Raw genomic sequence first — 17,862 nt, 5'->3', positions numbered from 1 at the left:
GTTGGCGTGGCACAGAATGTTTGAATCCCTTCAGTCTAACGTGAGAAAAGACTTTCTTTCACAGTCGAGTAAATTCCAGTTATCTTTCACCTTGCGGTTTTGGAGAGGTCAAGTTGTTGTAGGTGAAATGCAAGAGAAAAATTCTTCAGCTTTCAGATAAGTGATTTCTTAAAACTGTCTTGTCAGTTGAACAGATGAGTGAACGTCTGTGCAGTTTTATGATGCTATAAACTGAGATTTGTGTTAAATTGAAACTCTAGTTTGAAGTCAGGTTCTTGGAACATATGCTATATGTGTAATTCATGTTTTTAATGCATAATGTATATAACTGTATTAGTTGCCATTTATATCTACCTGGCGTTCAGCTTAAAAGGCTGTTTTTCATCTCAACTGATGAAAGTAAACAAGTAAAATCAATCGTGGCCTTAATACATGTCTCAGGTCATGGGTTCTCATAGGGCTGCTGAGAACCATCACATGCTCCAGGGCAGAAAAACTGCCTGGACCTCCTTTCCCCTCCAAAACAAACTTTGCAGATAACCAATGCAGAAAATAAGCAGTGTACATAGTTTAACTTCTTCAGCCCGGAAGATTTTACCCCCTTCCTGACCAGAGCACTTTTTGCGATTCGGCACTGCGTCGTTTTAACTGACAAGTGCGCGGACGTGTGACGTTGCACCCAAACAAAATTGACGCTCTTTTTTTCCCCACAAATAGAGCTTTCTTTTGGTGGTATTTGATCACCTCTGCGGTTTTTATTTTTTGTGCTATAAACAAAAAAAAAGAGACAATTTTGAAAAAAATTCAATATTTTTGACTTTTTGCTATAATAAATATCCCCCCCAACCCCCCCCCCCCCCCAAAAAAAAAAAAAAAATATATATATATATATATATATATATATATATATATATATATATATATATATATATATATATATACATTCTTTCTCAGTTTAGGCCTATATGTATTCTTCTATGTATTTTTGGTAAAAAAAAAATAGCAATAATATATTATATATATATTGATTGGTTTACGCAAAAGTTACAACATCTACAAAATAGGAGATAGTTTTATGGCATTTTTATTATACATTTTTTTTATTAGTAATGGCAGCGATCTGCGATTTTTATTGGGACTGTGACATTATGGCAGACACATTGGACACTTTTGACACTATTTTGGGACCACTGTCATTTATACAGCGATAAGTGCTATTGCCACGTTAACATGTTTTGGCTTTATATTTACTTCAAATTGCAATTCACTTTTCTTTTTTTTTTTTATGTGCATTTCTTAAGTCCAGGTTCACATTGGAGCGGGTTAGAAATCGTGCAAGTTCAGCTGATTTTTAATCCGGCAATGCAGTCCGACTTCAGTGGCGACTTCAGTGGTGATTTGACAGACATCTTTGCCTGCACACATATCTATATAAATCACCCCCCCCCCCCCCCCCCCGAAGTTGCTAAAAGTAGTACAGGAACTATGTTTGGGAATCGGTGCGGCGCTATATATATTCTCACAAAAGTGAGTACACCCCTCACATTTTTGTAAATATATTTTATTATATCTTTTTATGTGATAACACTGAAGAAATGACACTTTGCTACAATGTAAAGTAGTGAGTGTAGAGCTTGTATAACAGTGTAAATTTGCTGTCCCCCTCAAAATAACTCAAGAAACAGCCATTAATGTCTAAATCTCTGGCAACAAAAGTGAGTATACCCCTAAGTGAAAATGTCCAAATCTGGCCCAATTAGCCATTTTCCTTCCCCAGTGTCATGTGACTCGTTAGTGTTACAAGGTCTCAGGTGTGAATGGGGAGGTGTGTTAAATTTGGTGTTATCGCTCTCACTCTCTAATACTGGTCACTGAAAGTTCAACATGGCACCTCATGGCAAAGAACTCTCTGAGGATCTGAAAAAACAATTGTTGCTCTACATAAAGATGGCCTAGGCTACAAGAAGATTGTCAAGATCCTGAAACTGAGCTGCAGCACGGTGGCCAAGACCAATGCTGTATCCTGGCCTAGGCTGACAAGACCCAGGTAGGGCAGCACTTTGCAGGGGGGCAGCATGGAAAAAGTACCCGCCGGCTTGCGCTATACTGTTAGTGAAGCACCAGTCTTATGGGGCTGACTGAGCTGAGAGGAAAATTAGTCTAGCGCCTCCAAAGCGGCCTCACTGCTTCCGGCATGCGGGCAACTGGCATTCCACAACTGGGGGGGCGCTGCTTCTAATTTTGACAGTCCTCTCATCCTGGACCACAAACCTTCCTCACTGTGCTATATGTTTTCTGCTGCACCATTGGCATGGTTATATCTTCTTAGTCCTCTCCATAAAATTATTAGACATTTGTGTTTAAAGTAGAACTATAGGCAACACTTTTCTTTTCATTTTGGCTAGAGTAAGGGAGGGTTATAACCCCATGTCAGTTTATTTTTTACCATCCCTGTCCCATTGCAGAGATTTCACTTCACTTCCTGCCCCATAGCCAAGCAGGAAGTGAGAGGAAATCTATGAAAATTAAGGAAATTCATTGCCCCCCCCCTCCCCCAGGCCGCCAGAACTAGTGTCCCCACTTGAAAAATTCAGGGAGGGTCTTAAACAGCAAAGGGTGTGGGGTGCACAAATTTAGGCCTAGGGCAGCACAAAACCTAAATACACTACTGGCCAAGACCATACAGCGGTTTGAACAGGACAGGTTCCTCTCAGAACATTCCTCACCATCATAGACCAAAGAAGTTGAGTGCTCAACGTTCTATCCAGAGGTTGCCTTTGGGAAATAGACGTATGAGTGCTGCCAAAATTGCTGCAGAGGTTTAAGAGGTGGGGGGTCAGCCTGTCAATGCTCAGACCATACGCTGCACACTGCATCAAATTGGTCTGCATGGCTGTCGTCCCAGAAGGAAGCCTCTTCTAAAGATGATGCAAAAAAAACCTGCAGTTTGCTGAAGACAAGCAGACTAAAGACATTGATTACTGGAACCATGCCCTGTGGTCTGATGAGACCAAGATAAACTTAGTGGTTCAGATGGTGTCAAGCGTGTGTGGCGGCAACCAGGTGAGGAGTACAAAGACAAGTGTGTCTTGCCTACAGTCAAGCATGGTGGTGGGAGTGTCATGGTCTGGGGCTGCATGAGTGCTGCTGGCACTGGGAGCTACAGGTCCTTGAGGGAACCATGAATGCCAACATGTACTGTGACATACTGAAGCAGAGTATGATCTCCTCTCTTCGGAAACTGGTCTGTAGGGCAATATTCCAACATGATAACGACCCCAAACACACCTCCAAGACGACCACTGCCTTGGTAAAGAAGCTGAGGGTAAAGGTGATGGACTGGCCAAGTAAGTCTCCAGACCAAACCCTATTGAGCATCTGTGGGATGTCCTCAAACAGAAGGTGGAGGTGAGCAAGGTCTATAACATCCACCAGCTCTGTGATGTCATCATAGAGGAGTGGAAGAGAACTCCAGTGGCAACCTGTGAAGCTCTGGTGAACTCCATGTCTAAGAGGGTTAGGGCAGGGCTGTAAAATAATGGTGGTCACACAAAATATTGACATTTTGGACCCTCACTTTTGTTGACAGCGGTTTAGACATTAATGGCTGTGTGTTGAGTTATTTTGAGGGGACAGCAAATTGACACTGTTATACAAGCTGTACACTCACTACTTTACATTGTAGCAAAGTGTCATTTCTTCAGTGTTGTCACATGAAAAGATATACCATAATAAAATATTTTCAACAATGTGAGGGGTGTACTCACTTTTGTGAGTTACTAGTATGTAGATGTATATATAGATGTAGATGTAGATGTAGATGTAGATGTAGATATATAGATAGATATAGATATATAGATAGATATAGATATAGATAGATATAGATAGATATAGATATATAGATAGATATATAGATAGATATAATGTTTGGGGGATCTAAGTCATTTTCAAGCATAAAAACCTGACTTTAACTTGTAAACACCAAACACCAAGTCTGAAAAACAGGCCCGATCTTTTACTAGTTAAAACATAATTCCATCCTACAGTTATAGGTGGACACTGGTGAACTGAATCATAAGGTTCTGCCTCTTTCCTCCAGACATGAAGCAGCGTCAGGAAGGGTCTCAATTATTCTGCTTCTTTCTTTTGAATATAAAAGAAACAAGAAATCCAACGGGGATAATGAGTCAGCCTTGTAATAGCTGTTACAGGTGGGCAGACCTGGGAACTTGGTGCAGAGACCCCTTGTCTAGAGTCCCTGGTAGAAGTAAGAACATCAGACACGTATGCAGTCTCTTTTCTAATTTCCATTGTCGGAAACTCTACATGAAAGATACAAAAAAAAAAAAAAAAAACATAAATATGTTCTAAAAAGTCTCCTGTAGACAGAAAAAAGCTCTTTTCATGTTTATCCTTTAACTCTGTCAGTACATTTTAAAGCTACATTTTATTGTTTCATGCTGATTGACCTGTGATGCCTGGGGAGAGGACTAATAGACCTGCCAACCATACTAAAATGTTTCCATATCATTATACTCACGTAGGAAAGGGATATATTCCAAATACAGGCTGCAACTGTTCTCAGCCTGACATCTATCACAAATGCCCTTTCCCATTCATTTTTCTTCTAACTTCAGATGCCTACCTAGCTAATAATATTTTATATTATTAATTAAGGTGCCTGTACACATCTGACATAAACTATGAAAAAGCATATCTCTCTATAGTGTGTGTCTCAATCCAGAGGGCTAAGTGTCACACCTGTCTGCTGACTTGTTCCTCTGCAATTAGAATATATCACTTCTGACAGTTTTTCCTGATACTAAGAGGTAAAAAGGTGACAAGTGTGGGAGCTCCAGCACAAAGCCTGTGATTGACAGCCTCAGCTCTGTTCGTGTGTGTGTGTGTGTGTGTGTGTGTGTGTGTGTGTGTGTGTGTGTGTGTGTGTGTGTGTGTGTGGTGGGGGGGGGGGGGGGTATCCCTTCCCTTCCTTTCACCTCCCCTCTCCTTCCCTCTCCTCCAATCAGCTCTCACTTCCCCTCCCCCAATTTCTGAAAGCTCAGACAAGATGTATACATGCATAACTTTGGCTGTAGAGAAGGGAAAACTGTAAATAAACATGTAGAACTTATGTAGGAAGAGCTGTTTCATCTCTGTGCATCACATGAGGCTTGTCAATTCACTGGGTATATGTGAGGGTTTACAACCACTTTAATACATGGTTTATTTCATGTGGCATTCTTTATCCCAAATTCACATTAACCCTGGATGTGAATGGGAACATGTAACAAATATAAAGTAGGTGTTATCCCAATTTGGCTACAAAATATTAAATACACTTAAAGAAAGGGTTCCTACATAAGCTTTAAAAGCTGTAAAAGCAGAAGGTTTTTTATCCTTTTATTTGTATCTCTTTATTGCCTGTCCGGGACTCTTCCTCCTGATTGGCTGAGTCACAGCAGTGGCGCCATTGGCTTCCACTGCTGTCAATCAAAGTCAGTTAGCAAATCAGGAGGGAGAGGGATCAGGAGAGATCTGTCTTAATAAATACACAGAGCTGCAGCTCGGCTCAGGTGCCCCCACAACAAACTGCTTTCTCTGGGGGCACTCGTCAGGAGGGAGGGGCCAGGAGCAGTGAACAGGGACCCGAGAAGAGGAGGATCCGGGCTGCACTGAGCAAATCCACTGCACAGGGCAGGTAAGTATAACATGTTTGTTATTTTTAACAGAAAAAAAAAGACTTTACAATCACTTTAACCACTTAAGCCCCGGACCATTTTCCAGCTAAAGGACCAAGCCCCTTTTTGCGATTCGGCACTGCATCGCTTTAATTGACAATTAACTGACAATGGCGCAGTCGTGCAACCTGGCTCTGAATCAAAATTGGTGTCATTTTTTTCCCACAAATAGAGCTTTCTTTTGGTGGTATTTGATCACCTTTTATTTTTTGCGCTATAAACAAAAATAGAGCGACAATTTTGAAAAAAATTCAATATTTTTTACTTTTTGCTATAATAAATATCCCCCAAAAATATATAAAAAAAACATTTTGGATCCCATGTCGCAGCAGTGTGAACCGAGCCTAATGCAGCACTTCTGTATCCTACTTGCTGTAGTATATTCTCCCTAGTAAAATAAATTACTACAGAAGACTGTCTAAAAAAGATGACACTGTCGGAAAATCAGAGGACTAGTGGAAAGATTGTAATATGAGTAAATATTAGGCGGTAACACTTAACAGTAATGGGGAAGACTGCACCACCGCTCTAGGTGATATAACCAGTAAACTGAAGACAGGGTGCCGGTCCCGTCCATGAACTGGAAAACTTGACAAACATGCAAAAGAGATGACCGCACTCCCAAATCGCTTAATTATAACCCTCCAAAAACATGTGCAGTTAACCCTTAGAGAGGAAGTAAACTCCAGGATTTTTTCCCCCTTTTTTCTTCCCTGCAAAGTAAAGGCATAATGTGCTAGTATGCATCGCATATTAGCACATTACGTGACACTTGCCTGCAAACAAAGACTGCATCGCCCCGCTGCAGGCTGCATCCATATTCACCCATCTCCGTGTGCTATGTGACTGGATGGAGCCACATGACGTCACTCCAGCGCATGGAGCCGGTTCCGTTCTTTTAGACCACATGTGCCGATGACATCATTGGCACAGTATACAGTAAATATCTCCTAAATGGCGCACATTTAGGAGATATTTACAGTACCTATAGGTAAAGCTGGCCATACACCTATAGATTATCTGCAGATTTTCTATGGTTAGATGGAAAAAGTGGGAGATTCCTCCAGCCACACAGTTTAGCAACATGGAGAAATCTGTTGCACTTTTTCCATCTAACCATAGAAAATCTGCAGATAATCTATAGGTGTATGGCCAGCTTAAGCCTTATTATAATCATAATGGAAGGTATAAAACCTCTTTAAATAATTCAAATGACAGCTAGATCAAATTAAACTAATTAGTGCTTGGAGTGTGCTGCCCTAAACAGACAAAACAAATGAAACTGACACAAAAAAATATGAAAAAATAAGACCTGAAAGAACACTAAGTGAATGTTAGCTACATGTGATATATAAAAAACAAAAGAATAAAAAAAAAAGTATAAAATGTAGCAACATTCAAAATGTAATTCAAATGCATTTGTATTTAAGGGTTAATTGCACATGTGCTTGGAGGGTTATGATTAAGCGAATTGGTTCGTGAAACATGTTAACCATGCTGCTATTGTCCTCGTGTATTGTGGATGTTTGATGTCATGCATAGATTTTAACAAATAAAGCATTGAATTTTCTGAAGATTGGGAGTGCGGTCATCTCTTTTGCATATTTGTCAAGGGAACACTTATCAGTTAACATTATTGTAGTGCATTCTTTCTTTTCATTGTGTATCATATTTATAGGTATAATCATTGTTTGTTTGCTAACACTGTGAATCCTAACCCTGAATTGTGATTGCGCAGCTAAGTATGTCTAGAAACTCTCTGATTTCAAAGATGGCATATTTGCTTCTCGTCTGTCTCCTTTACCTTTCTGCCTCTCCATTCTAGCCGTTATCTAATTTTTCATCAGTTCTGTGGCTGGAAACTTATTTATCCAGGTCTGCTGACGGAGATATTCCTGTAGTCTTTTGTTTGAAATTATGGTGGCTGGAATTCTGCCGGCTTTCCTATGTAAACTGTTTGAAGCTTTGTGGTTGAATTTGTGATCTCTTGGGACCAGTTTATGTGTCACTGGCACTGACATCTGGAACACTGTATTTCATTATATTTATGTTTTATTATAGTTAAAAATAGTTTAAGTAAGAGAGTTAACAGCTGACGTGGGCAAATGATTTATAGGGAAAAACCGGCAAAAGAAGTTTTGGGGAAATACCACCACGAACGTGGTTTGATCAAGGGCTGAACAGGGCTTGGTGTTTGGACTTGGCTGGTAAAAGTCTCAATAGACTATACTAGAGTGGCATTAATACAAAGGCAGCACGTTTTACATTCTGCTACTTTTATAAGGGAAATCATGCCCACCTACAAAGTTTTTCGAAAACAACACCCCAGGTGCAGACTTTGATCTCTTGCTTTTTTGTCCTTATAACATTGTCGGCAAGTGTGTATGACTAGGGACTGTAGCAGGTGACTTTTTTTTACTGGATCTTAAATTTAAGGTTTTAACCACTTCCCACCCAGCCAATGCACATATACGGCCGAGTGGGAGCCATCTACTTCTGATAGGATGTTCAGGAACGTCCTTCAGAAGGAGCGAGATCGCGCGTGCCCGCGCAGCGGCGCAATCCCGATGCGCTCGTGTCACCCGGACACGGCGCATCTCAGATCGGCAGGAGGGCTCTGTGATTGGCCCTCCTGATCACATGACGGCCGTGTCCAATCAGTAAACAAACAGCCGGTTGCTAGGCAATCGGCTCCTCCTCTCCTCACACAGAAGTCATCGCTGAGGAGAGGAGAGCAGTTCGCTGCAGCCGGCTGATGATCAGTGAGTATGAGCTGTTTTTTACAGCTTTTTACTCACTGATCACCAGTCTAGTGTAAACACACAACACACCACACAGTATAAACACAATGTCCCCACATATGTCCCCAAAACACACATGTCCCCAAAACATACATGTCCCCAAATAATAAAAACACATGTCCCTAATAATAAAAACATATGTCCCACTAAAATCACATGTTCCAATGATTATCTGCACACATATGTCCGTGATCACCTGCACACATATGTACATGATCATTTGCGTACATATGTCCGTGATCACACAAACCAATTATTATACACTTAACGGAATTTTTTTTTACCAAAAACATCTAGCAGAATACATTTTGGCTTAAATTTATGACAAAATTTGATTTTATTGGATTTCTTTTAAAATAGAAAAAATAAAATATTGTTTTTTTTCCAAATTTCCGCTTTTTTTGCGCTTATATCGCAAAAAATAAAAAACGGAGTCGTGAATAAATAACACCAAAATAAAGCTCTATTTGTGCGAACAAAATGATAAAAATTTAATTTGGGTACAGTGTAGCATGACCGCGCAATTGTCACTGAAAGCGCTAGAGCGATGAAAGCTGAAAATTGGGCTGGGAAGGAAGGGGGCGAAAGTGCCCTGTATTGTAGTGGTTAAGTAGTAGCTTTTAACCCAATCACAACCACTGCCCTTTTGTATGTGTTACAGAAAATACAACCCTGCAATCCCATTATTATATTTGCTGCATAATAGAGCATGACTAAAAACATAAAAAGTTAAATTTTTTAGTCTAGTAATTATGAATTACTGTAATTGTGAATTCATTAGAATTAGTTAATATTATGAGTCTCATTTTCATTCAGAAGGTAAAGCTTTAAGCACATTTTCACGTTTTTCATGTTCTTCTTGACTTTTGCTGCCAAACACTTGCTTAGAGAGCTCAGCAGCTAAAAGGGGTTGTAAACCTTAGTATTTTTTCACCTTAAGCCTACTTTCACACTGCTAAAAATAGCACCTGTAAAGCGCCTCTCCTGTGTCTCCAGTGTGAAAGCCCGAGGACTTTCACACTGGAGTGGTGCGCTTGCAGGACGGTACAAAAAGTCCTGCAAGCTGCATCTTTGGAGCTCTGTAGGAACGGTGTATTCACGGACACTTTACGTCGCTTTACCGCCAGCTCCCGCCCCTGTGTGAAAGTAGCCTAATGCATCCTGCATTAAGGTGAAAAAACTGTTGTCACTGAGCAGCGCCCCGTTTTACTCACCTGAGCCTCTACCTCTCTGGCCGGGGTTCTCAGCTCCTGATTGGATAGATTGATGTTCCAGCCATTTTTTGAAAGCCCATAATGTGTGAACACACTCAAAAACGTCATCGGGTGCCAAAAAAAGTGCACACACATAAAGAGTGAAACACAAAAAAGTGCAACAGATGTACCCAAGTCCTCTAAAATCAGAGGACTTTGCTCTGATCCCCTGGGGTATTAAGCTCCAGACAGGGACTGGGGTACTTACACTTGGTCCATCTGGCTGAATCCAAACGCACCCCATTCTCTGCAGACCCATCCAAGTACTACGTGGGGCTTACCCGAAGGGAGGGCGAACTAAGGCAGAAGGCCATGTCCATCCCCTCCCAAGACTTTCAGGGCAGGCCCGAGGACCTACACCCTACCAGTCAAACATGCAAAATTGTGTACAAACATAAAAATACAAAAAGTAACAAACATAAGGGCTTTAATAAAATAAAGTGAGGAGAACGAAATGGAGAGGAGAGGAGAGTGAAAAGTGATCATTGTGTGATACAATGACCAGGCCCACTGGCCAGGAATCAAAAATTCCTCTAGTCCCAGCCAAAAGGCCCAGCCCAGGAGGCAGGTGGAAAAAAGTGTGATATGGGGCGTGGCTTGGCGCCGAGGAGAGATGGCCGCCTAATTCAGAGCTCCCGGAGAAGGAGATCCAGCTTCTATTAGCCCGACCGTTATTACACAGCAGAGATGGAGAGCACACCTCCGCTTGCCCCAGCGATTCGTTCCGGCTCGCCACGGAGCGCGGACATTCCGCCCCAGCAGCACATCCCGGAAATTTTCCGGACCAGATCCCGAGGCTCGCCGCAAGACACGCAGGCGGCACAGGCCGCACAGGCCGCAACACGAGAGGCTCCGTCCCACAATAGAGCGGCACCTCGTTCCAGGAGCCGCAGCCCGCAACACCCCTCTGCCGCCTCAGATGCGCATCAATCTCTGAGCCTTGCGGATCTCCGTGCAGTAGCTGCGGACATTAAAGCAGCAATGTCAGCCGCCATTTCGGAGCTCAGAGAAGACTTCCACAACATGGCTGTCAGAGTGGAAGAAGTGGAAGAGACACAGGCCCGTCATGATGCGGCCCTGTGTCAAGTGCAACAGATCTCTGAATCGCATGCCATCCACCTGAGAGATATGAACAGGCACGTGGAAGATCTTGATAATCGCGGGAGGAGACGCAACTTGAGGGTAAGAGGACTCCCCGAATCAATTGACCCCCCCCATCTTGCGAGAGAAGTCACAGCAATTTTTAATGGCCTGATTGACCGACCCCCTGACACACCAATATCGCTGGAACGTATACACAGGGCTCTACGGCCCAGAGGCAGAGAAACTGATCCTCCCAGAGATGTTATCTGCTGCCTTAATGACTTTGTGCTTAAAGAAGAAATAATGAGAGCAGCTAGAACCGCTGGCAGACTTGTGCACCTTGGCTCTGAAGTCAGAATCTTCCAAGATCTATCCAGTATTACACTCCAGAGGAGAAGGGAGCTTAAGCCACTGCTGGATGTTTTGAGAGCACGAGCGATCCCTTATAGATGGAAGTACCCGTTTTGCCTGTCTGCATCTGTAAACGGTCATTCCTTTAACCTAAAAGTCCCAGAAGATCTGGAACATTTTTGCAACTCTCTACATATTCCGCTGGTTGACGTACCGGACTGGTACAGCGACTTTCGCCTCTCCCCGCTAAGAAGAGCTGACTCCATGGAAGGAATCGCTGAAGCAGGGAATTTCAGCTTGAGTCGCCGCCGCAGACAACATCACTCCTTGTCCCAACACCACCCTGCAGGTCCTTTAAGGAATCCGAGCCCCACGGCATCCCCGGATCATAGGAGGCAGAGGCGGGCGTAGAACCTAATTGATCGACGCCATTAAAGTGTCATCTCCTACTTCGAGTTAAGTGACCCTTTTGTGACTGTGTCCTTCGGCCCTTCACCTATCTAGAAAGGTTTTTTGTTCTTTCCCCATTTTACTTCCCCAATAGTTTGCTCAAGGCCGTCACCGAAACTGGCTTTCCTAGTTGCTGACACGGTTTGTTATGTGCCACAGCTTTCATCTGTGGGTGAACTTTATAAAATGCTGACCTGTACCGAGCTCACATGGACTATTGCCCTAGCGCAACCGTTAGGTGAGTAAGGTCTGTGATTTTCTGTTGATATATGAGACTTATGATTCTGATCAGCTTAGGTCGCATAGGTTTATCGACTGTTCTTGTAATTTTTGTGCTACAGACAATGGACACTGAGTTATGGTTATGGTTATTTTGCCTCACATTATGAGCAATCCGTAGCCTACCAAGTTATATTTTGCAATGCTGATACCAGCTTGATGTTTAGTAGTTGTGTGATGCTCGTCTGTGCACCGAACGGCTCCAAACCCCATCTCATACTCCCTTTGAAGGAGTCATACTTCAATTATGTCCCCAGACACACTTTGTGGGCATTACGCTTTCTGCCACTTCTCCATACGGAATGTTGGACTCCCCTCCTCCTCACTGTACACCATGCTTACAAAACCCCATCTCAGCCATAAGAGCCTGAGGTTCACAGTCGAACATCACTAGATAACAATGTCCTAGATGTTCCAATCTAAGGGTTAAAATGTTTGGACGGTATTATTATTTAATTTTACCCATATGTTCTGTTGAAGTAAAGTACTGTAGAAACGTTCGCATTTCTACTGAAACCATTATACATGTGTTACTGCCCTGGTTAACATAGGACCAATCGAATGTTCTATATAGTATTATCGAGGTATTATTAGGTCATTACCGAGCTCCAAAGAATGCTTAGCAAGCACGTTCTTTCAGGTCTCCCTGACAATTACACCTTCTAGAACTTCACGATCTTTGCTATCAGTTACATCTAGAAAGTGGGTCTTTTCATTATACTTACACTTAAACAAAGTTATACACCTTTTGTTATCTCTGAGATCTACATCCTGTTGAGAGAACAGTACATAACGTTACTTCTTCTCTTACAAATTCGTTTGCATCGGTGCAATTTGCGCCTCCCCTGATTATAGCTCCATCCTCACCAACGCAACGAGGTCGGACTCTGATCAACAGTAATATAGATCTCTCGGGATCCTGGACTTTATATACACACACACCTTCTCTTCGACAGCCAAACACCCCCACACACAGGTGTTTCTCATAGGATTCACCTGAACTACACTGGTTTTCTAAGTCGGCTAGGTCCACTTGTGCCTGCCGATACCAGTCACGTAAGTTTTCCTCCCAGGGGCCATCCCCCCCTCCCCCCTGTCTGGATAACCCACGGGAGGAAATCCTTCTATTCTTTTTTTTTTTTGGTTTCTATCTTTTCACCCCTTTTTTTTTCCACCCTTCCCTCTTCTCCCCCAGTGTCCTGCTCCTTCCCCTCTCCCTTTCTTTTGGTAACCTGTCCCCCCATACTTCTTCATAGGTTGCGAGCTAACTTATTACATAACTTGTGAGGACAGACAGTGTGCCAATTACTTCATCGTGTTGCTTCTTTCTAGACATGGCCTCCTCACGTACCGTGTCGACGCCCACCTCTTTGAAATTAATTTCCCTAAACGCTAAAGGCTTGAATCTCCCTGAAAAGAGAACACAAATGTTACACAGTCTTTGCAGTATGAAGGCGGATGTAGTCTTCCTACAGGAAACGCATTTCAGTTCTCAGGCGACACCAAAATTGTCTAATCGATATTATCCACATGGCTATCACGCGACAACACCCAACTCAAAAACGAAAGGGGTCTCCATTCTGCTATCCAAACATATTGCCATTCAGATTACAGATTCACTAATAGATAAGCAAGGCAGGTTTCTTTTCTTAAAAGGAACGTGGCAAGGTAAACCGATAACACTAGCTAACATTTACAGTCCCAATACAGCACAAGTTTCCTTTTTCCGAGACATCATCTCTCAACTCATGACATTCCAAGAGGGTATTGTTATATTCGGCGGAGACTTCAATGTGCCCCTAGAACCCCTTGTAGATACCTCTACAGGCACCTCCTATCTACCCTATAGGGCTCTACGCCAAATCAAACTTTCCTTACAGTCACTCACGTTGCATGACACCTGGCGCACGCTTCATCCCACTGAAAAGGACTTCACGTTTTATTCCAATCCTCATAACCGATATTCCCGACTCGACTATATATTTCTCACACAATCGGATCTCCCCCTTCTCTCCACAGCAACGATTGAATCCATGACTTTATCCGACCACCACCCTATATCAATCACACTGACACTCCCTGAGATTCAAGAAAGATCCCTCCTTTGGACACTAGACCCGCATATTCTCACAGATTCTATTCATGTCACCGAAGTACAACAATGCTTAATCGACTATTTCAAAGAAAATAACACTCCAGACGTTTCACCCATGACACAGTGGGCTGCCCATAAATGTGTATTAAGAGGCAAATTGATCTCCATTTCTGCTAAGCTAACGAAAGCAAAAAGAGCATATCTTTCGGATCTTTTCACCAAACTCCAGAAGTTAGAAAAAGTGCACAAACAAACTCAGGCCGCCCAAACTCTTGAGGAACTACAATCGGTACGTTCCCTCATCCACACTGAATTGCAGAAAAGAGTAAAGAAAAAGTTTCTTATGTCTAAGAAACAATTCTACGAATTTGGCAACAAGAGTGGTCGTTTATTGGCCAGAGCCTTACAAAATCAAAAATCGAAATTTAACGTCCACTGTCTTCATTCCCCATCCGGTTCCAAGATTACTGAGAATAAATTGATTGCTAAAGAGTTCAAAAATTTCTACTCACAATTATATAACTTACAGGGGGTGGCCAATTCAGATACATCACAACATTCTAGATTGCGCTTGATGCAACAATTCTTGACGCAACATTGTCCACGTTTATCCAGCATAGATCTCATCAATGCCTTAGACGTGCCCATTAGCAGCCTAGAATGGGAATGTGCTCTTAAGCAAACAAAAACAGGCAAGAGTCCAGGCCCTGATGGGTTTTCGGCCGTGTATTATAAGACCTTCTCGGACATACTAAAAGGTCCCTTTATAAAAGCGTTTAACTCTCTAGACTCACATACCCACATTCCGCCGGAAATGTTAGAGGCCCACATAGTAGTAATACCCAAGCCTGATAGGGATCCCACACAGGCAGCTAATTACAGACCGATATCTTTACTCAATGTAGACATTAAACTATTCTCCAAAATATTGGCGAACAGACTTCAATCAGTGCTCCCCTCTCTTGTGACCATGGACCAAGTTGGCTTTGTTCCAGGAAGGGAGGCTCGTGATAATACCTTAAAAACCATCAACATACACCACCTAATCACCACAACTAAACAAAAGAGCTTTTTCTTGTCCCTGGACGCGGAGAAGGCATTCGACAGGGTAGCATGGGATTACATGTATGCGGTTTTACACCACATTGGTCTTGGACCACAATTGCTTACTTTTATCCAATCCCTCTATCGGAATCCCTCAGCAAAAATCAGAGTGAACCGTGCCCTGTCGGATGCCTTCTCCATAGGGAATGGGACAAGACAGGGTTGTCCCCTGTCCCCTATCCTTTTCATATTGACACTTGAACCCCTGTTGAACTGTATACGGCAAAATCCAGATATATCAGGCGTTATCTCGAGCAGCAGGATATGCAAAATAGCCGCATATGCGGACGATATCTTGTTGTTCCTTTCCAATCCACATACCACTCTCCCAATTCTGCTTTCTGAATTTCGTAAGTTCGCCTTGTTTTCCAACTTTAAAATCAACTTTGAGAAATCACATGCGCTCAACATTTCCCTTACCCCGGAGTCGGTGAATCAATGTAAGCTTAATTTCCCCTTCCACTGGAACGATAAGGAGTTCACCTACTTGGGAATCAAAATCCCAAGGATTCTAGACGATCTATATGCCACTAACTATCCCAATATTCTGAAAAAAATTAAAGCAGACCTTAAAAAATGGAATACAATCCCTTTCTCGTGGTTTGGCAGAGCAGCTGTGATAAAAATGAACGTCCTTCCTAGACTGCTTTACGTATTACAAACAATTCCAATACACCTCCCGCCAGCCTTCTTCAAAGAATACAAGTCAATTTGCACCAAATTCCTTTGGGGTATGCATAGACCTAGAATTAACTACCTACAGCTCACTCTGCCTAAGCATTTGGGAGGAATTGGATTGCCGGATTTACACAATTATTATGTAGCAACACACCTTACTAGAATCGTAGACTGGAATGTTCATGAACAGACGAAAGACTGGGTACAGTTGGAAAAGGACTTTACCAACATTCCCCTAAATTCACTCCCATGGTTAAGATACTCAAGCTACAGGAAAAACACTGATTCACACCCGCTTATTGCTCCAACGTTACGGTGTTTTCGCAATGTATGTGCGAAAAGCTCAATCTCTTCTATACCAGGCCCTCTCACGTCGCTTAAGCTGAATCCAGACTTCCCCCCTGGGATGCATCAACACTTCCTTCGACGTCATTGGACTCATGACCAGATTTTAATACATCATTTTTACTCAAACGAACACCCATTAACATCTACCCAATTAGCTACTATCCATCAAAAACCACCTATCCCTGTTTGGACCTTTCAACAGATGTCACATTACTTAAGAACCACTGTGAAATCTCACACCTGCCATAGATCACTAACACCTTTTGAAATTCTCTGTACAGCCACGACGCCCCAATCACACCTAATATCTCACACGCACTCCTTATTATTCCAAGATATCAAGGCTAACACCCCAAAAACTTGTGCAATTTGGGAACAAGACCTAGGTGTGGTGTTGTCGCCTGAGGACTGGGAGCATATCTTTCTGAATATACATAAGGGTTCCCTTAATGTTTCCACCCAAGAGAATGGTTATAAATTACAATCAAGATGGTATAGGACACCAGCGCTCTTACACAGGTGGAACCCTTCCAACCCGGATACTTGCTGGAGATGCCTTCTGTCTACAGGCACCCTCTTACACATTTGGTGGGACTGTCCTAATATTCAACCCTTCTGGAAAGCCATTCATGCCTTAATACAAAAAATCACTACTTATGATCTGCCCTTCTCACCGGCCCAATTTCTTTTACATCACACTACTGTACATTCCACATCTTACCGTAAATCACTTACTATTCATCTGATCAATGCAGCAAAGCAATGTGTACCGCGCTTCTGGAAATCCCAAGTCAGTCCGTCCCTTAAGGACTGGGTCCAGCGAGTTCAGCAGATAGCCGAGATGGAAGAACTGATACACATTGCCAAAGACATACCTCAGAAATTTAATCATAAATGGGCTTGCTGGAAACATTTTGAATCCACTCCTGAATGTAGAGAAGCCCTCTCAGGAATCAATTGACTGTCCCTTGTACTTTTATCTCTATACTGCCTACATTTTCCATCTTGCAAGTATGGCCCCCTTTTGGTATCCCTTCCCAACCTACCCTACTTCCCATTCCTTCTGTTCCCCTCTTACTTTCCTGATCGCAACATAAATGTTTGAAAATCTTAATAGGAAACAGATTTTGCTTTGTCTTTCTTTTCAACACTAGAAATTGATCTTATGTTGACAATCGCTAGTCTTTGGTCTGTCAGAATTATCAGAGAAATAACTTATTGGCCTAACGTTCCGATAGGAGGTTTTACTATATCACCTTTGACTCACCTCCCTAGCTTCCTTATTAGATTTTGGATGCCACTATAGATTTATTGATTGTTTTTTTGCTTTATAAGCGGCAAATGTCCATTCCTCTATAATCCCGTCTCCTCTAGAGGAGAACGGTAACACACTACACTACGATAATTATCAATGTAGTTGCTGTCTTTGAAATCGAGTGATCCTCTATGAGTCACGTATAGACAATCGCACTGTACTGACCTACTACAGATATGTGCTATTGTATTGAATCTGTTTCTTTGCATAATTTGTAGATTTCTGATGGAATTTTCAAACTGTTCTGTATACATACCTGTATATTACCTTAATAATCTCAATAAAATCTTTGAAAAAAAAAAAAAAAAAAAAAAAAAAAAAAAGTGTGATATGGTGCAGTGACCATGGTGCCATAAATCAAAGTGAC

At 42.2% G+C, this 17,862-nt stretch overlaps 1 protein-coding gene across 1 annotated transcript in view; it reads left to right on the top strand.

Annotated features, from left to right (window-relative positions):
* Positions 1-17,862, top strand: part of PDGFC (platelet derived growth factor C) — a 351,789-nt gene that overhangs the window by 139,761 nt on the left and 194,166 nt on the right. The window lies entirely within an intron of this gene.

This window comes from Lithobates pipiens, unplaced genomic scaffold (genome assembly GCF_037356315.1).
Source record: "Lithobates pipiens isolate NorthernLeopardFrog02 unplaced genomic scaffold, aLitPip1_a1.2 Scaffold_13, whole genome shotgun sequence".
Classification (NCBI taxonomy): domain Eukaryota; kingdom Metazoa; phylum Chordata; class Amphibia; order Anura; family Ranidae; genus Lithobates; species Lithobates pipiens.
This window is presented reverse-complemented; position numbering and strand designations above follow the sequence as displayed.